Below are 19,837 nucleotides of genomic sequence, written 5' to 3' on the forward strand. Positions count from 1 at the left end.
CGTCGGTGAATCCAACCCCGGTCTCCCGCGTGACAGGCGGGGATACTGACCACTATACTAACGAGGATATGCGCATGCACGGCAGACACGACGGTGTTGTCTGCGAGATCACAACTCTAAATTGACATGACTGTTTCAGTGAGAGAAAAAAAAGCACCTGGCGCTCGAGCTTCCCCACTACATTAGCTTACTCTGGAGGAGATGGAGAAAACGAAGATTATTTTGCCAAATGGTATAGCAGTGCAGGTTCAATTTCCACCCTATGGTAACTAAAAAACTACTGCTCCCCGTCGGGGAATCGAACCCCGGTCTCCCGCGTGACAGGCGGGGATACTGACCACTATACTAACGAGGATATGCGCATGCACGGCAGACACGATGGTATTGTCTGCGAGATCACAACTCTAGTTTGACATAACTGTTTCAGTGAGAGAAAAAAAAGCACCTGGCGCTCGAGCTTCCCCATTATATTAGCTTACTCTGGAGGAGATGGAGAAAACGAAGATTATTTTGCCGAATGGTATAGCAGTGCAGGTTCAATTTCCGCCCTATGGTAACTAAAAAATAACTGCTCCCCGTCGGGGAATCGAACCCTGGTCTCCCGCGTGAGAGGCGGGGATACTGTCCACTATAGTAACGAGGATATGCCCGTGCACGGCAGACACGACGGTTTTGTCTGCGAGATCACAACTCTAGTTTGACATGACTGTTTCAGTGAGAGAAAAAAAAGCACCTGGCGCTCGAGCTTCCCACTTACATTAGCTTACTCTGGAGGAGATGGAGAAAACGAAGATTATTTTGCCGAATGGTATAGCAGTGCAGGTTCAATTTCCGCCCTATGGTAATTGAAAAATTACTGCTCCCCGTCGGTGAATCCAACCCCGGTCTCCCGCGTGACAGGCGGGGATACTGACCACTATACTAACGAGGATATGCACATGCACGGCAGACACGACGATGATGTCTGCGAGATCACAACTCTAGTTTGACATGACTGTTTCAGTGAGAGAAAAAAAAGCACCTGGCGCTCGAGCTTCCCCATTATGTTAGCTTACTCTGGAGGAGATGGAAAAAACGAAGATTATTTTGCCGAATGGTATAGCAGTGCAGGTTCGATTTCCGCCCTATGGTAACTAAAAAATTACTGCTCCCCGTCGGGGAATCGAACCCCGGTCTCCCGCGTGACAGGCGGGGATACTGACCACTATACTAACGAGGATATGCGCATGCACGGCAGACACGATGGTATTGTCTGCGAGATCACAACTCTAGTTTAACATAACTGTTTCAGTGAGAGAAAAAAAAGCACCTGGCGCTCGAGCTTCCCCACTACATTGGCTTACTCCGAAGGAGATGGAGAAAACGAAGATTATTTTGCCAAATAGTATAGCAGTGCAGGTTCAATTTCCACCCTATGGTAACTAAAAAACTACTGCTCCCCGTCGGGGAATCGAACCCCGGTCTCCCGCGTGACAGGCGGGGATACTGACCACTATACTAACGAGGATATGCGCATGCACGGCAGACACGATGGTATTGTCTGCGAGATCACAACTCTAGTTTAACATAACTGTTTCAGTGAGAGAAAAAAAAGCACCTGGCGCTCGAGCTTCCCCATTATGTTAGCTTACTCTGGAGGAGATGGAGAAAACGAAGATTATTTTGCCGAATGGTATAGCAGTGCAGGTTCGATTTCCGCCCTATGGTAACTAAAAAATTACTGCTCCCCGTCGGGGAATCGAACCCCGGTCTCCCGCGTGACAGGCGGGGATACTGACCACTATACTAACGAGGATATGCGCATGCACGGCAGACACGATGGTATTGTCTGCGAGATCACAACTCTAGTTTAACATAACTGTTTCAGTGAGAGAAAAAAAAGCACCTGGCGCTCGAGCTTCCCCACTACATTGGCTTACTCCGAAGGAGATGGAGAAAACGAAGATTATTTTGCCAAATAGTATAGCAGTGCAGGTTCAATTTCCACCCTATGGTAACTAAAAAATTACTGCTCCCCGTCGGTGAATCCAACCCCGGTCTCCCGCGTGACAGGCGGGGATACTGACCACTATACTAACGAGGATATGCACATGCACGGCAGACACGACGATGATGTCTGCGAGATCACAACTCTAGTTTGACATGACTGTTTCAGTGAGAGAAAAAAAAGCACCTGGCGCTCGAGCTTCCCCATTATGTTAGCTTACTCTGGAGGAGATGGAGAAAACGAAGATTATTTTGCCGAATGGTATAGCAGTGCAGGTTCAATTTCCGCCCTATTGTAATTGAAAAATTACTGCTCCCCGTCGGTGAATCCAACCCCGGTCTCCCGCGTGACAGGCGGGGATACTGACCACTATACTAACGAGGATATGCACATGCACGGCAGACACGACGATGATGTCTGCGAGATCACAACTCTAGTTTGACATGACTGTTTCAGTGAGAGAAAAAAAAGCACCTGGCGCTCGAGCTTTCCCATTACATTAGCTTACTCTGGAGGAGATGGAGAAAACGAAGATTATTTTGCCAAATGGTATAGCAGTGCAGGTTCAATTTCCACCCTATGGTAACTAAAAAACTACTGCTCCCCGTCGGGGAATCGAACCCCGGTCTCCCGCGTGACAGGCGGGGATACTGACCACTATACTAACGAGGATATGCGCATGCACGGCAGACACGATGGTATTGTCTGCGAGATCACAACTCTAGTTTAACATAACTGTTTCAGTGAGAGAAAAAAAAGCACCTGGCGCTCGAGCTTCCCCACTACATTGGCTTACTCCGAAGGAGATGGAGAAAACGAAGATTATTTTGCCAAATAGTATAGCAGTGCAGGTTCAATTTCCACCCTATGGTAACTAAAAAATTACTGCTCCCCGTCGGGGAATCGAACCCTGGTCTCCCGCGTGAGAGGCGGGGATACTGTCCACTATAGTAACGAGGATATGCCCGTGCACGGCAGACACGACGGTTTTGTCTGCGAGATCACAACTCTAGTTTGACATGACTGTTTCAGTGAGAGAAAAAAAAGCACCTGGCGCTCGAGCTTCCCACTTACATTAGCTTACTCTGGAGGAGATGGAGAAAACGAAGATTATTTTGCCGAATGGTATAGCAGTGCAGGTTCAATTTCCACCCTATGGTAATTGAAAAATTACTGCTCCCCGTCGGTGAATCCAACCCCGGTCTCCCGCGTGACAGGCGGGGATACTGACCACTATACTAACGAGGATATGCGCATGCACGGCAGACACGATGGTATTGTCTGCGAGATCACAACTCTAGTTTGACATAACTGTTTCAGTGAGAGAAAAAAAAGCACCTGGCGCTCGAGCTTCCCCATTATGTTAGCTTACTCTGGAGGAGATGGAAAAAACGAAGATTATTTTGCCGAATGGTATAGCAGTGCAGGTTCGATTTCCGCCCTATGGTAACTAAAAAATTACTGCTCCCCGTCGGGGAATCGAACCCTGGTGTCCCGCGTGAGAGGCGGGGATACTGTCCACTATAGTAACGAGGATATGCCCGTGCACGGCAGACACGACGGTTTTGTCTGCGAGATCACAACTCTAGTTTGACATGACTGTTTCAGTGAGAGAAAAAAAAGCACCTGGCGCTCGAGCTTCCCACTTACATTAGCTTACTCTGGAGGAGATGGAGAAAACGAAGATTATTTTGCCAAATGGTATAGCAGTGCAGGTTCAATTTCCACCCTATGGTAACTAAAAAACTACTGCTCCCCGTCGGGGAATCGAACCCCGGTCTCCCGCGTGACAGGCGGGGATACTGACCACTATACTAACGAGGATATGCGCATGCACGGCAGACACGATGGTATTGTCTGCGAGATCACAACTCTAGTTTGACATAACTGTTTCAGTGAGAGAAAAAAAAGCACCTGGCGCTCGAGCTTCCCCACTACATTGGCTTACTCTGAAGGAGATGGAGAAAACGAAGATTATTTTGCCAAATAGTATAGCAGTGCAGGTTCAATTTCCACCCTATGGAAACTAAAAAATTACTGCTCCCCGTCGGGGAATCGAACCCTGGTCTCCCGCGTGAGAGGCGGGGATACTGTCCACTATAGTAACGAGGATATGCCCGTGCACGGCAGACACGACGGTTTTGTCTGCGAGATCACAACTCTAGTTTGACATGACTGTTTCAGTGAGAGAAAAAAAAGCACCTGGCGCTCGAGCTTCCCACTTACATTAGCTTACTCTGGAGGAGATGGAGAAAACGAAGATTATTTTGCCGAATGGTATAGCAGTGCAGGTTCAATTTCCGCCCTATGGTAACTAACAAATTACTGCTCCCCGTCGGGGAATCGAACCCTGGTCTCCCGCGTGACAGGCGGGGATACGGACCACTATACTAACGAGGATATGCGCATCCACGGCAGACACGACTGTGTTGTCTGCGAGATCACAACTCTAGCTTGACATGACTGTTTCAGTGGGAGAGAAAAAAAAACAAAGACACCTGGCGCTCGAGCTTCTCCATTATATTAGCTTACTCTGGAGGAGATGGAGAGAATGAAGAATATTTTGCCGAATAATATAGCAGTGCACGTTCAATTTCCACCCTATGGTAACTAAAAAATTACTGCTCCCCGTCGGGGAATCGAACCCTGGTCTCTCGCGTGACAGGCGGGGATACTGACCACTATAGTAACGAGGATATGCCCGTGCACGGCAGACACGACGGTTTTGTCTGCGAGATCACAACTCTAGCTTGACATGACTGTTTCAGAGGAAATATAAAAAAAACAAAGACACCTGGCGCTCGAGCTTCCCCAATATATTGCCTTACTCTGGAGGAGATGGAGAAAACGAAGATTATTTTGCTGAATGGCATAGCAGTGCTGGTTCAATTTCCACCCTATGGTAACTAAAAAATTACTGCTCCCCGTCGGTGAATCCAACCCCGGTCTCCCGCGTGACAGGCAGGGATACTGACCACTATACTAACGAGGATATGCGCGTCCACTGCAGACACGACGGTGTTGTCTGCGAGATCACAACTCTAGTTTGACATGACTGTTTCAGTGAGAGAAAAAAAAAGCACCTGGCGCTCGAGCTTCCCCATTATATTAGCTTACTCTGGAGGAGATGGAGAAAACGAAGATTATTTTGCCGAATGGTATAGCAGTGCAGGTTCAATTTCCGCCCTATGGTACCTAAAAAATAACTGCTCCCCGTCGGGGAATCGAACCCTGGTCTCCCGCGTGAGAGGCGGGGATACTGTCCACTATAGTAACGAGGATATGCCCGTGCACGGCAGACACGACGGTTTTGTCTGCGAGATCACAACTCTAGTTTGACATGACTGTTTCAGTGAGAGAAAAAAAAGCACCTGGCGCTCGAGCTTCCCCATTATATTAGCTTACTCTGGAGGAGATGGAGAAAACGAAGATTATTTTGCCGAATGGTATAGCAGTGCAGGTTCAATTTCCGCCCTATGGTAACTAAAAAATTACTGCTCCCCGTCGGGGAATCGAACCCCGGTCTCCCGCGTGACAGGCGGGGATACTGACCACTATACTAACGAAGATATGCGCATGCACGGCAGACACGATGGTATAGTCTGCGAGATCACAACTCTAGCTTGACATGACTGTTTCAGTGGGAGAGAAAAAAACAAAGGCACCTGGCGCTAGAGCTTCCCCAATATATTAGCTTACTCTGGAGGAGATGGAGAGAACGAAAATTATATTGCCGAATCGTATAGCAGTGCAGGTGCAATTTCCACCCTATGGTAACTAAAACGTTACTGCTCCCCGTCGGTGAATCCAACCCCGGTCTCCCGCGTGACAGGCGGGGATACTGACCACTATACTAACGAAGATATGCGCATGCACGGCAGACACGACGGTATAGTCTGCGAGATCACAACTCTAGCTTGACATGACTGCTTCAGTGGGAGAGAAAAAATACAAAGACACCTGGCGCTCGAGCTTCCCCATTATATTAGCTTACTCTGGAGGAGATGGAGAAAACGAAGATTATTTTGCCGAATGGTATAGCAGTGCAGGTTCAATTTCCGCCCTATGGTAACTAAAAAATTACTGCTCCCCGTCGGGGAATCGAACCCTGGTCTCCCGCGTGAGAGGCGGGGATACTGTCCACTATAGTAACGAGGATATGCCCGTGCACGGCAGACACGACGGTTTTGTCTGCGAGATCACAACTCTAGTTTGACATGACTGTTTCAGTGAGAGAAAAAAAAAGCACCTGGCGCTCGAGCTTCCCACTTACATTAGCTTACTCTGGAGGAGATGGAGAAACGAAGATTATTTTGCCGAATGGTATAGCAGTGCAGGTTCAATTTCCGCCCTATGGTAACTAACAAATTACTGCTCCCCGTCGGGGAATCGAACCCTGGTCTCCCGCGTGACAGGCGGGGATACTGACCACTATACTAACGAGGATATGCGCATCCACGGCAGACACGACGGTTTTGTCTGCGAGATCACAACTCTAGTTTGACATGACTGTTTCAGTGAGAGAAAAAAAAGCACCTGGCGCTCGAGCTTCCCAATTACATTAGCTTACTCTGGAGGAGATGGAGAAAACGAAGATTATTTTGCCGAATGGTATAGCAGTGCAGGTTCAATTTCCGCCCTATGGTAACTAACAAATTACTGCTCCCCGTCGGGGAATCGAACCCTGGTCTCACGCGTGACAGGCGGGGATACTGACCACTATCCTAACGAGGATATGCGCATCCACGGCAGACACGACTGTGTTGTCTGCGAGATCACAACTCTAGCTTGACATGACTGTTTCAGTGGGAGAGAAAAAAAACAAAGATACCTGGCACTCGAGCTTCTCCATTATATTAGCTTACTCTGAAGGAGATGGAGAAAACGAAGAATAATACCGAATCGTATAGCAGTGCACGTTCAATTTTCACCCTATGGTAACTAAAAAATTACTTCTCCCCGTCGGTGAATCCAACCCTGGTCTCTCGCGTGACAGGCGGGGATACTGACAACTATACTAACGAAGATATGCGCATGCACGGCAGACACGACGGTATAGTCTGCGAGATCACAACTCTAGCTTGACATGACTGCTTCAGTGGGAGAGAAAAAATACAAAGACACCTGGCGCTCGAGCTTCCCCATTATATTAGCTTACTCTGGAGGAGATGGAGAAAACGAAGAATAATACCGAATCGTAAAGCAGTGCACGTTCAATTTTCACCCTATGGTAACTAAAAAATTACTGCTCCCCGTCGGTGAATCCAACCCTGGTCTCCCGCGTGACAGGCGGGGATACTGACCACTATACTAACGAGGATATGCGCGTCCACGGCAGACACGACGGTGTTGTCTGCGAGATCACAGCTCTAGTTTGACATGACTGTTTCAGTGAGAGAAAAAAAAGCACCTGGCGTTTGAGCTTCCCCATTACATTAGCTTCTCTAGAGGAGATGGAGAAAACGAAGATTATTTTACCGAATGGTATAGCAGTGCAGGTTCAATTTCCGCCCTATGGTAATTGAAAAATTACTGCTCCCCGTCGGTGAATCCAACCCCGGTCTCCCGCGTGACAGGCGGGGATACTGACCACTATACTAACGAGGATATGCTTGTCCATGGCAGACACGACGATGTTGTCTGCGAGATCACAACTCTAGCTTGACATGACTGTTTCAGTGGGAGAGAAAAAAAAAACAAAGACACCTGGCGCTCGAGCTTCTCCATTATATTAGCTTACTCTGGAGGAGATGGAGAGAATGAAGATTATTTTGCCGAATAATATAGCAGTGCACGTTCAATTTCCACCCTATGGTAACTAAAAAATTACTGCTCCCCGTCGGGGAATCCAACCCTTGTCTCTCGCGTGACAGGCGGGAATACTGACCACTATACTAACGAGGATATGCTCGTCCATGGCAGACACGACGATGTTGTCTGCGAGATCACAACTCTAGTTTGACATGACTGTTTCAGTGAGAGAAAAAAAAGCACCTGGCGCTCGAGCTTCCCCATTATATTGGCTTACTCTGGAGGAGATGGAAAAAACGAAGATTATTTTGCCGAATGGTATAGCAGTGCAGGTTCAATTTCCGCCCTATGGTAACTAACAAATTACTGCTCCCCGTCGGGGAATCGAACCCTGGTCTCACGCGTGACAGGCGGGGATACTGACCACTATACTAACGAGGATATGCGCATCCACGGCAGACACGACTGTGTTGTCTGCGAGATCACAACTCTATCTTGACATGACTGTTTCTGTGGGAGAGAAAAAATACAAAGACACCTGGCGCTCGAGCTTCCCCATTATATTAGCTTACTCTGGAGGAGATGGAGAAAACGAAGAATAATACCGAATCGTAAAGCAGTGCACGTTCAATTTTCACCCTATGGTAACTAAAAAATTACTGCTCCCCGTCGGTGAATCCAACCCTGGTCTCCCGCGTGACAGGCGGGGATACTGACCACTATACTAACGAGGATATGCGCGTCCACGGCAGACACGACGGTGTTGTCTGCGAGATCACAGCTCTAGTTTGACATGACTGTTTCAGTGAGAGAAAAAAAAGCACCTGGCGTTTGAGCTTCCCCATTACATTAGCTTCTCTAGAGGAGATGGAGAAAACGAAGATTATTTTACCGAATGGTATAGCAGTGCAGGTTCAATTTCCGCCCTATGGTAATTGAAAAATTACTGCTCCCCGTCGGTGAATCCAACCCCGGTCTCCCGCGTGACAGGCGGGGATACTGACCACTATACTAACGAGGATATGCTTGTCCATGGCAGACACGACGATGTTGTCTGCGAGATCACAACTCTAGCTTGACATGACTGTTTCAGTGGGAGAGAAAAAAAAAACAAAGACACCTGGCGCTCGAGCTTCTCCATTATATTAGCTTACTCTGGAGGAGATGGAGAGAATGAAGATTATTTTGCCGAATAATATAGCAGTGCACGTTCAATTTCCACCCTATGGTAACTAAAAAATTACTGCTCCCCGTCGGGGAATCCAACCCTTGTCTCTCGCGTGACAGGCGGGAATACTGACCACTATACTAACGAGGATATGCTCGTCCATGGCAGACACGACGATGTTGTCTGCGAGATCACAACTCTAAATTGACATGACTGTTTCAGTGAGAGAAAAAAAAGCACCTGGCGCTCGAGCTTCCCCATTATATTGGCTTACTCTGGAGGAGATGGAAAAAACGAAGATTATTTTGCCGAATGGTATAGCAGTGCAGGTTCGATTTCCGCCCTATGGTAACTAAAAAATTACTGCTCCCCGTCGGGGAATCCAACCCTTGTCTCTCGCGTGACAGGCGGGGATACTGACCACTATACTAACGAGGATATGCGCATCCACGGCAGACACGACTGTGTTGTCTGCGAGATCACAACTCTATCTTGACATGACTGTTTCTGTGGGAGAGAAAAAATACAAAGACACCTGGCGCTCGAGCTTCCCCATTATATTAGCTTACTCTGGAGGAGATGGAGAAAACGATGAATAATACCGAATCGTATAGCAGTGCACGTTCAATTTTCACCCTATGGTAACTAAAAAATTACTTCTCCCCGTCGGGGAATCCAACCCTTGTCTCTCGCGTGACAGGCGGGAATACTGACCACTATACTAACGAGGATATGCTCGTCCATGGCAGACACGACGATGTTGTCTGCGAGATCACAACTCTAGTTTGACATGACTGTTTCAGTGAGAGAAAAAAAAGCACCTGGCGCTCGAGCTTCCCCATTATATTGGCTTACTCTGGAGGAGATGGAAAAAACGAAGATTATTTTGCCGAATGGTATAGCAGTGCAGGTTCGATTTCCGCCCTATGGTAACTAAAAAATTACTGCTCCCCGTCGGGGAATCCAACCCTTGTCTCTCGCGTGACAGGCGGGAATACTGACCACTATACTAACGAGGATATGCTCGTCCATGGCAGACACGACGATGTTGTCTGCGAGATCACAACTCTAGTTTGACATGACTGTTTCAGTGAGAGAAAAAAAAGCACCTGGCGCTCGAGCTTCCCCATTATATTGGCTTACTCTGGAGGAGATGGAGAAAACGAAGATTATTTTGCCGAATGGTATGGCAGTGCAGGTTCAATTTCCGCCCTATGGTAACTAACAAATTACTGCTCCCCGTCGGGGAATCGAACCCTGGTCTCACGCGTGACAGGCGGGGATACTGACCACTATACTAACGAGGATATGCGCATCCACGGCAGACACGACTGTGTTGTCTGCGAGATCACAACTCTATCTTGACATGACTGTTTCTGTGGGAGAGAAAAAATACAAAGACACCTGGCGCTCGAGCTTCCCCATTATATTAGCTTACTCTGGAGGAGATGGAGAAAACGATGAATAATACCGAATCGTATAGCAGTGCACGTTCAATTTTCACCCTATGGTAACTAAAAAATTACTTCTCCCCGTCGGTGAATCCAACCCTGGTCTCTCGCGTGACAGGCGGGGATACTGACCACTATACTAACGAAGATATGCGCATGCACGGCAGACACGACGGTATAGTCTGCCAGATCACAACACTAGCTTGACATGACTGCTTCTGTGGGAGAGAAAAAATACAAAGACACCTGGCGCTCGAGCTTCCCCATTATATTAGCTTACTCTGGAGGAGATGGAGAAAACGAAGAATAATACCGAATCGTATAGCAGTGCACGTTCAATTTTCACCCTATGGTAACTAAAAAATTACTTCTCCCCGTCGGTGAATCCAACCCTGGTCTCTCGCGTGACAGGCGGGGATACTGACCACTATACTAACGAAGATATGCGCATGCACGGCAGACACGATGGTATAGTCTGCGAGATCACAACTCAAGCTTGACATGACTGTTTCAGGGGAAAAGAAAAAAAAAAAACACCTGGCGCTCGAGCTTCCCCAATATATTAGCTTACTCTGGAGGAGATGGAGAAAACGAAGATTATTTTCCTGAATGGCATAGCAGTGAAGGTTCAATTTCCACCCTATGGTAACTAAAGAATTACTGCTCCCCGTCGGGGAATCGAACCCCGGTCTCCCGCGTGACAGGCGGGGATACTAACCACTATTCTAACGAGGATATGCGCATTCAAGGCAGACCCGACGGTGTTCTCTGCGAGATCACAACTCTAGCTTGACATGACTGTTTCAGTGGGAGAGAAAAAAAACAAAGACACCTGGCGCTCGAGCTTCCCCAATATATTAGCTTACCCTGGAGGAGATGGAGAAAACGAAGATTATTTTGCTGAATGGCATAGCAGTGCTGGTTCAATTTACACCCTATGGTAACTAAAGAATTACTGCTCCCCGTCGGGGAATCGAACCCCGGTCTCCCGCGTGACAGGCGGGGATATTGACCACTATACTAACGAGGATATGCGCATGCACGGCAGACACGACGGTATAGTCTGCGAGATCACAACTCTAGCTTGACATGACTGTTTCAGTGGGAGAGAAAAAATACAAAGACACCTGGCGCTCGAGCTTCCCCATTATATTAGCTTACTCTGGAGGAGATGGAGAAAACGAAGAATAATACAGAATCGTATAGCAGTGCACGTTCAATTTTCACCCTATGGTAACTAAAAAATTACTGCTCCCCGTCGGTGAATCGAACCCCGGTCTCCCGCGTGACAGGCGGGGATACTGACCACTATACTAACGAAGATATGCGCATGCACGGCAGACACGATGGTATAGTCTGCGAGATCACAACTCTAGCTTGACATGACTGTTTCAGAGGAAGAGAAAAAAAAACAAAGACACCTGGCGCTCGAGCTTCCCCAATATATTAGCTTACTCTGGAGGAGATGGAGAAAACGAAGATTATTTTGCTGAATGGCATAGCAGTGCTGGTTCAATTTACACCCTATGGTAACTAAAGAATTACTGCTCCCCGTCGGGGAATCGAACCCCGGTCTCCCGCGTGAGAGGCGAAGATACTGTCCACTATAGTAACGAGGATATGCCCGTGCACGGCAGACACGACGGTTTTGTCTGCGAGATCACAACTCTAGTTTGACATGACTGTTTCAGTGGGAGAGAAAAAATACAAAGACACCTGGCGCTCGAGCTTCCCCATTATATTAGCTTACTCTGGAGGAGATGGAGAAAACGAAGAATAATACCGAATCGTATAGCAGTGCACGTTCAATTTTCACCCTATGGTAACTAAAAAATTACTGCTCCGCGTCGGTGAATCCAACCCTGGTCTCTCGCGTGACAGGCGGGGATACTGACCACTATACTAACGAGGATATGCGCATTCAAGGCAGACACGATGGTGTTCTCTGCGAGATCACAACTCTAGCTTGACATGACTGTTTCAGTGGGAGAGAAAAAAAAACAAAGGCACCTGGCGCTAGAGCTTCCCCAATATATTAGCTTACTCTGGAGGAGATGGAGAGAACGAAAATTATATTGCCGAATCGTATAGCAGTGCAGGTTCAATTTCCACCCTATGGTAACTAAAAAGTTACTGCTCCCCGTCGGTGAATCCAACCCCGGTCTCCCGCGTGACAGGCGGGGATACTGACCACTATACTGCTACGGAGAGGAAGAAAAGGAAGAGGTGCGACTGACAGGCGCGCGACTGGGCCAATCAGCCATTGTGTCTCTTGCCTGTAGTTTTTACTCTGCAAATACATCTCGCTCAGAAGCAACCAACCTCGTAACATATTGGTGAGAGGTGCTGGGTAACCATCAGGCAACGGAGCTCCGCAGCGGACGTCGCATCGCCCTTCCAGCCATGGCCAATGCTCAGCCCTCCGCGTCAACGTCAGCGTCTCCGACGAACATGGCGTCGCAACCGTACGTTTTCACGCCTCTCAAGGATCCCGGTACATTCTGCGGAACCGATGGCGTCGACGTTGACGATTGGCTGGCCATGTTTGAACGAGTGAGTGTGCCGAACAGATGGGATCCTACACTTCAGTTGGCTAATGTGCTGTTCTATTTGAGAGGCACGGCCAAGGTGTGGTATGAGAACAATGAAGAAGAACTCACAAGCTGGGACCAATGCAAAGCAAAGATGCGGGAGGTGTTTGGCAAAACCGCCAGTCGGAAGATCGCCGCCAAAAAGGAATTGGCCTGCCGTGCCCAATCCCCTACGGAGTCATACCTCGCTTACATTCAAGACGTGCTGGCCCTCTGCCGAAAGGCCGAAAGCGACATGACAGAAGGTGACAAGGTGGGACATGTTCTGAAAGGGATTGCCGACGACGCGTTCAATCTCCTGATGTGCAAGGGCTGTTCCACCGTAGACGCGATCATCAAAGAGTGTCGTCAGTTCGAGCAAGTGAAAAGTCGCCGCATTCTACAAACATTCGCTCGACTCCCAAACACCGCTGCAACATCTACTTGCGAGGACCAGTCAACACCACAACGTGCATCGCCGCCGGGAGACCTTACACGCATTGTTCGTCGTGAACTGGAAGCTATGGCGCCCTCGGCGTTCTATTCGCGCAGTACCGATGCCACTCCTGTTACTGTTCCTCTTGTTCAAGCCATCGTGCGCCGGGAGCTTGAAAACATCGGAGTGCATTCCGTGTGCCATGTCACCGCGCCTAGAGTCAGCGAACGCCCTTTCGTGATGCCCTTCTCCGACCGACGGTCTTCTCCACGTACTCGCAACCCGGCTGAGTGGCGAACTGCAGATGACCGCCCTATATGTTTCAACTGCCACCGCGTTGGACATATTGCCCGTTACTGCCGCAACACATGGTCCTCGGCACATCGCGCAACGACCAATATGACCCGTTTCGACGATACCGCCCGCACCTTTCCACCTGCCGAAGAGCCCAATGCCATTGACCATTCTCGGAACACTTGGTACAGCCGCTCGCCTTCACCACGTGGGCACCAGTCTCGATCGCCGCAAACACGTCGCCCATCGTCCCGTTCGCCGCAGCCACGGCGCTTCTCGTCCCCCGTGGCTTCCGGCCGCGTTGTCTCGGAAAACTGAGAAATGCAGCCCCCGGAGGTGGTGCTGCATTGACGACTTCCGCAGCAAATCCTCTTTCCGTTCCCACCAGACGAAGTGTAATAGACGTTAAAGTAGACGGCGAACCTGTACAAGCACTTGTCGACACCGGCGCAAGCATTTCGGTCATGAGTTCAAGCCTACGCACACGTTTAAAGAAAGTTCTGACACCAGCGGCTGCACAAATGCTCCGTGTGGCCGATGGCGGCACGCCGATGGTTCTCGGTCTGTGCACTGCCCGCTTACGTATAAAGGACCACACTACTTCTGTCATTTTAGCCGTGATTGACCACTGCCCTTATGACATTATCCTAGGCCTGGACTTCTTGTCGAATCATTCTGCTCTGATCGATTGTGCTACAGGCGTTCTTCAGCTAGAGTTGCCTCAGATAGTCGCTGACCCCCCCACTGCCCCGCCGCGCCTGTGCTCTCTTCAGGATGTGCGGCTGTCAGCTCAGGCAGCCACCTTCGTCGTTTTGACCGCACAGCCCCAAGTTCCCGATGGTCAATATGTCCTCCTTCCTCTCGCCGACGTCCTCTTGAGCCGCAACATTGCCATTCCCCATACGCTTGTGACTGTTACTGACAATTGTACCTCGCTTCCACTTCTCAATTTCAGCTTGTGCCCTCAAGTGCTTCCTCGTGGCATGTTCTTGGCCAGCGTATCTAATGCTGACGAATTCGAAATAGCAGCGCTCACCACCGAGATTGATTTACTTCAGTCTCCAGTAGCGAACAGCACCTGTTCTCGGCCAGATCGTTTCTCGAAGATGATTGCACCCGACCTCAACCCTGCGCAAGCCAATGACATCCATCGCCTTCTCGCGTCATATACCGACATTTTTTCTTTCGACGACAGACCTCTAGGGCAAACATCCACTGTTCAGCACCGTATAAATACTGGTGACGCCAGTCCTATTCGCCGACGCCCCTATCGTGTCTCCCCCACTGAGCGTAGAGTTATCCAAGCAGAAGTGGACAAAATGCTCAACAAAGGTGTCATAGAACCATCAAGTAGTCCTTGGGCCTCCCCTGTCGTCCTTGTGAAGAAAAAAGATGGTACCTGGCGCTTCTGCGTTGACTATCGCCACCTAAACAAGATCACACGAAAAGACGTGTACCCGCTACCACGCATCGATGACGCGTTGGACTGCCTACACGGGGCTACATACTTCTCGTCTATAGATCTCCGGTCCGGCTACTGGCAGATTTCTGTCGATGAAATGGACCGCGAGAAGACGGCCTTCATTACACCAGATGGTTTATACCAGTTTAAGGTCATGCCTTTTGGACTATGTAACGCCCCTGCCACATTCGAACGAATGATGGACTCTCTCCTGCGTGGTTACAAGTGGTCTACTTGTCTTTGTTACCTAGACGATGTGATCGTCTTTTCATCTACTTTCGATAGCCACCTGACCCGTCTCGCTGCAATTCTCGCAGTCTTCAGAACAGCTGGGCTACAACTCAATTCCAAGAAGTGTCAATTTGGTCACCGTCAGATTGCCATTCTGGGCCATATTGTAAACGCCGATGGTGTCCAACCAGATCCCGAAAAGATCCGTGTCGTCCGTAGCTTTCCAGTGCCCCGTTCTACATCCGACGTCCGTAGCTTCGTCGGCTTATGTTCCTACTTTCGCCGTTTTGTGAAAAACTTCGCTGACGTTGCCCGGCCACTGACAGATTTGCTGAAGAAGGATACCACATTCTCATGGGGCCCTGAGCAGGCTCAAGCGTTCGCCGCTCTCATCGGCTACCTAACTACGCCCCCCATACTTGCCCACTTTAATCCTTCTGCTGCCACAGAGGTTCGCACCGACGCCAGTGGCCACGGTATCGGCGCAGTTCTCGCTCAGCGGCACCACGGTAGACAGTGCGTGATAGCTTACGCCAGTCGCCTGCTTTCTCCCCAGGAGATGAATTATTCCATCACCGAGAGAGAGTGTCTAGCTTTAGTTTGGGCCGTCGCCAAGTTTCGGCCATATTTATATGGTCGCATTTTCACTGTCGTTACGGACCACCACGCCCTCTGTTGGCTGACTTCTCTGAAGGACCCGACTGGACGTCTGGCTCGCTGGGCTCTGAGGCTTCAGGAATTTTCGTTTAGCGTCAGCTACAAGTCTGGCCGTTTGCACAAGGACGCAGACTGTCTTTCTCGATATCCGGTAGATCCTCCTGATCCCGTTGCGCCTGACCTGGAGAGCAGAGTAATGGCGTTTACAGACGTCAGCGATATGCGCATCGAACAACGACGGGATGAGTCATTGCGCACTATCATCGACGCCATCCAGTCTGACAGCCATGACGCTGAATCCCGTATGTTCGTGCTGCATGACGGCATCCTCTACCGCCGCAACGTCACCACTGAAGGCCCTGAGCTTCTGCTTGTCATCCCTCGTCATCTACGGCCTGCCATACTTCAACAACTTCACGACGCACCAACAGCGGGACACCTCGGCGTTTCCCGCACATACGACCGCGTGCGACGTCGATTTTTCTGGCCTGGATTGTACCGCAGCGTACGTCGATATGTCGCCACTTGCGACCTCTGCCAGCGCCGGAAAAGACCTTCTTTGCTGCCAGCTGGATATCTTCACCCAATTGAAGTCCCCTCTGAACCATTTCATCGCGTGGGACTCGACCTTCTTGGCCCTTTTCCGACGACGACACTAGGAAATAAATGGATTGCCGTCGCCACAGATTATGCGACCCGTTACGCGATAACAAAGGCCATGCCAACCAGTTGCGCCACTGACGTCGCGGATTTTCTTCTTCATGACGTCATCTTACACCATGGTGCACCCCGACAGCTGCTTACGGACCGCGGCCGCTCTTTCCTGTCCAAAGTTGTCGATGACCTCCTTCGATCGTGTGCTACAGCCCATAAGCTATCTACCGCCTACCACCCACAAACTAATGGCCTAACTGAACGTCTCAACCGCACGCTCACAGAGATGCTTTCGATGTACGTCTCCGATGATCATCGAGACTGGGATACAACGTTGGCCTATGTGACCTTCGCATATAACTCCTCTCGACATGACACTGCGGGATTCTCGCCTTTTTATCTTTTATATGGTCGCGACCCCATATTGCCATTTGAAACCACCTTGCCTCTCGTGCCATCTCCTTCCGAGTACGCGCGCGAAGCCATTGATCGGGCTCACATGGCTCGTCAAGTTGCCCAGTCTCGCCTCACCAGGTCACAGGATATGCAAAAAGCCCGCTACGACCACCGGCATCGAAATATAACGTTTGCCCCAGGTGACCACGTGCTCCTCTGGTCACCGTGTCGCCGTGTAGGTCTCTCCGAAAAACTTTTGTCCCGATACGCCGGACCCTACCTAGTCTTACGTCAAGTTAGCGACGTAACCTACGAGATAGCGCCATTGCACTCCAATACGTCACCAAGTTCGTCACTAGTTGACATTGTCCATGTTTCGCGCTTGAAACCCTACTTCTGTCGCACTTCTCCGGACTCTCGCCGAGACGGCGCTCCAACGCCCGGGGGTCCTGCTACGGAGAGGAAGAAAAGGAAGAGGTGCGACTGACAGGCGCGCGACTGGGCCAATCAGCCATTGTGTCTCTTGCCTGTAGTTTTTACTCTGCAAATACATCTCGCTCAGAAGCAACCAACCTCGTAACAATACTAACGAGGATATGCGCGTCCACTGCAGACACGACGGTGTTGTCTGCGAGATCACAACTCTAGTTTGACATGACTGTTTCAGTGAGAGAAAAAAAGCACCTGGCGCTCGAGCTTCCCCATTATATTAGCTTACTCTTGAGGAGATGGAGAAAACGAAGATTATTTTGCCGAATGGTATAGCAGTGCAGGTTCAATTTCCGCCATATGGTAACTAAAAAATTACTGCTCCCCGTCGGGGAATCGAACCCTGGTCTCCCGCATGAGAGGCGGGGATACTGTCCACTATAGTAACGAGGATATGCCCGTGCACGGCAGACACGACGGTTTTGTCTGCGAGATCACAACTCTAGTTTACGTGACTGTTTCAGTGAGAGAAAAAAAAAGCACCTGGCGCTCGAGCTTCCCACTTACATTAGCTTACTCTGGAGGAGATGGAGAAAACGAAGATTATTTTGCCGAATGGTATAGCAGTGCAGGTTCAATTTCCGCCCTATGGTAACTAACAAATTACTGCTCCCCGTCGGGGAATCGAACCCTGGTCTCCCGCGTGACAGGCGGGGATACTGACCACTATACTAACGAGGATATGCGCATCCACGGCAGACACGACTGTGTTGTCTGCGACATCACAACTCTAGCTTGACATGACTGTTTCAGTGGGAGAGAAAAAAAACAAAGACACCTGGCGCTCGAGCTTCTCCATTATATTAGCTTACTCTGGAGGAGATGGAGAGAATGAAGAATATTTTGCCGAATAATATAGCAGTGCACGTTCAATTTCCACCCTAAGGTAACTAAAAAATTACTGCTCCCCGTCGGGGAATCGAACCCTGGTCTCCCGCATGAGAGGCGGGGATACTGTCCACTATAGTAACGAGGATATGCGCATGCACGGCAGACATGACGGTATAGTCTGCCAGATCACAACACTAGCTTGACATGACTGCTTCTGTGGGAGAGAAAAAATACAAAGACACCTGGCGCTCGAGCTTCCCCATTATATTAGCTTACTCTGGAGGAGATGGAGAAAACGAAGAATAATACCGAATCGTATAGCAGTGCACGTTCAATTTTCACCCTATGGTAACTAAAAAATTACTTCTCCCCGTCGGTGAATCCAACCCTGGTCTCTCGCGTGACAGGCGGGGATACTGACCACTATACTAACGAAGATATGCGCATGCACGGCAGACACGATGGTATAGTCTGCGAGATCACAACTCTAGCTTGACATGACTGTTTCAGGGGAAAAGAAAAAAAACAAAAACAACTGGCGCTCGAGCTTCCCCAATATATTAGCTTACTCTGGAGGAGATGGAGAAAACGAAGATTATTTTCCTGAATGGCATAGCAGTGAAGGTTCAATTTCCACCCTATGGTAACTAAAGAATTACTGCTCCCCGTCGGGGAATCGAACCCCGGTCTCCCGCGTGACAGGCGGGGATACTAACCACTATTCTAACGAGGATATGCGCATTCAAGGCAGACCCGACGGTGTTCTCTGCGAGATCACAACTCTAGCTTGACATGACTGTTTCAGTGGGAGAGAAAAAAAACAAAGACACCTGGCGCTCGAGCTTCCCCAATATATTGCCTTACTCTGGAGGAGATGGAGAGAACGAAAATCATTTTGCCGAATCGTATAGCAGTGCAGGTTCAATTTTCACCCTATGGTATCTAAAAAGTTACTGCTCCCCGTCAGTGAATCCAACCCTGGTCTCCCGCGTGACAGGCGGGGATACTGACCACTATACTAACGAAGATATGCGCGTCCACGGCAGACACGACGGTGTTGTCTGCGAGATCACAACTCTAGTTTGACATGACTGTTTCAGTGAGAGAAAAAAAAGCACCTGGCGCTCGAGCTTCCCCATTACATTAGCTTCACTGGAGGAGATGGAGAAAACGAAGTTTATTTTACCGAATGGTATAGCAGTGCAGGTTCAATTTCCGCCCTATGGTAATTGAAAAATTACTGCTCCCTGTCGGTGAATCGAACCCCGGTCTCCCGCGTGACAGGCGGGGATACTGACCACTATACTAACGAGGATATGCGCATGCACGGCAGACACGACGGTATAGTCTGCGAGATCACAACTCTAGCTTGACATGACTGTTTCAGTGGGAGAGAAAAAATACAAAGACACCTGGCGCTCGAGCTTCCCCATTATATTAGCTTACTCTGGAGGAGATGG

General features: G+C 49.4%; 14 non-coding genes across 14 annotated transcripts; all 14 read right to left on the reverse strand.

Annotated features, from left to right (window-relative positions):
- Positions 1-283: 283 nt before the first annotated feature.
- On the reverse strand, positions 284-355 carry TRNAD-GUC (transfer RNA aspartic acid (anticodon GUC)). Its single transcript has one exon. It is a non-coding gene; the product is annotated as a tRNA-Asp (tRNA).
- Positions 356-1,147: 792 nt separating this feature from the next.
- TRNAD-GUC (transfer RNA aspartic acid (anticodon GUC)) lies at positions 1,148-1,219 on the reverse strand. Its single transcript has one exon. It is a non-coding gene; the product is annotated as a tRNA-Asp (tRNA).
- Positions 1,220-1,435: 216 nt separating this feature from the next.
- TRNAD-GUC (transfer RNA aspartic acid (anticodon GUC)) lies at positions 1,436-1,507 on the reverse strand. The gene has a single exon. It is a non-coding gene; the product is annotated as a tRNA-Asp (tRNA).
- Positions 1,508-1,723: 216 nt separating this feature from the next.
- TRNAD-GUC (transfer RNA aspartic acid (anticodon GUC)) lies at positions 1,724-1,795 on the reverse strand. Its single transcript has one exon. It is a non-coding gene; the product is annotated as a tRNA-Asp (tRNA).
- A 792-nt stretch (positions 1,796-2,587) lies between these two features.
- On the reverse strand, positions 2,588-2,659 carry TRNAD-GUC (transfer RNA aspartic acid (anticodon GUC)). The gene has a single exon. It is a non-coding gene; the product is annotated as a tRNA-Asp (tRNA).
- A 1,080-nt stretch (positions 2,660-3,739) lies between these two features.
- On the reverse strand, positions 3,740-3,811 carry TRNAD-GUC (transfer RNA aspartic acid (anticodon GUC)). Its single transcript has one exon. It is a non-coding gene; the product is annotated as a tRNA-Asp (tRNA).
- Positions 3,812-5,484: 1,673 nt separating this feature from the next.
- TRNAD-GUC (transfer RNA aspartic acid (anticodon GUC)) lies at positions 5,485-5,556 on the reverse strand. Its single transcript has one exon. It is a non-coding gene; the product is annotated as a tRNA-Asp (tRNA).
- Positions 5,557-6,361: 805 nt separating this feature from the next.
- On the reverse strand, positions 6,362-6,433 carry TRNAD-GUC (transfer RNA aspartic acid (anticodon GUC)). The gene has a single exon. It is a non-coding gene; the product is annotated as a tRNA-Asp (tRNA).
- A 1,674-nt stretch (positions 6,434-8,107) lies between these two features.
- Positions 8,108-8,179, reverse strand: TRNAD-GUC (transfer RNA aspartic acid (anticodon GUC)). Its single transcript has one exon. It is a non-coding gene; the product is annotated as a tRNA-Asp (tRNA).
- A 1,962-nt stretch (positions 8,180-10,141) lies between these two features.
- Positions 10,142-10,213, reverse strand: TRNAD-GUC (transfer RNA aspartic acid (anticodon GUC)). Its single transcript has one exon. It is a non-coding gene; the product is annotated as a tRNA-Asp (tRNA).
- An 807-nt stretch (positions 10,214-11,020) lies between these two features.
- TRNAD-GUC (transfer RNA aspartic acid (anticodon GUC)) lies at positions 11,021-11,092 on the reverse strand. Its single transcript has one exon. It is a non-coding gene; the product is annotated as a tRNA-Asp (tRNA).
- A 223-nt stretch (positions 11,093-11,315) lies between these two features.
- TRNAD-GUC (transfer RNA aspartic acid (anticodon GUC)) lies at positions 11,316-11,387 on the reverse strand. Its single transcript has one exon. It is a non-coding gene; the product is annotated as a tRNA-Asp (tRNA).
- A 6,768-nt stretch (positions 11,388-18,155) lies between these two features.
- TRNAD-GUC (transfer RNA aspartic acid (anticodon GUC)) lies at positions 18,156-18,227 on the reverse strand. The gene has a single exon. It is a non-coding gene; the product is annotated as a tRNA-Asp (tRNA).
- An 811-nt stretch (positions 18,228-19,038) lies between these two features.
- On the reverse strand, positions 19,039-19,110 carry TRNAD-GUC (transfer RNA aspartic acid (anticodon GUC)). Its single transcript has one exon. It is a non-coding gene; the product is annotated as a tRNA-Asp (tRNA).
- Between the last annotated feature and the right edge of the window lie 727 nt (positions 19,111-19,837).

Source organism: Rhipicephalus microplus, chromosome 9 (genome assembly GCF_043290135.1).
Source record: "Rhipicephalus microplus isolate Deutch F79 chromosome 9, USDA_Rmic, whole genome shotgun sequence".
Taxonomy (NCBI): domain Eukaryota; kingdom Metazoa; phylum Arthropoda; class Arachnida; order Ixodida; family Ixodidae; genus Rhipicephalus; species Rhipicephalus microplus.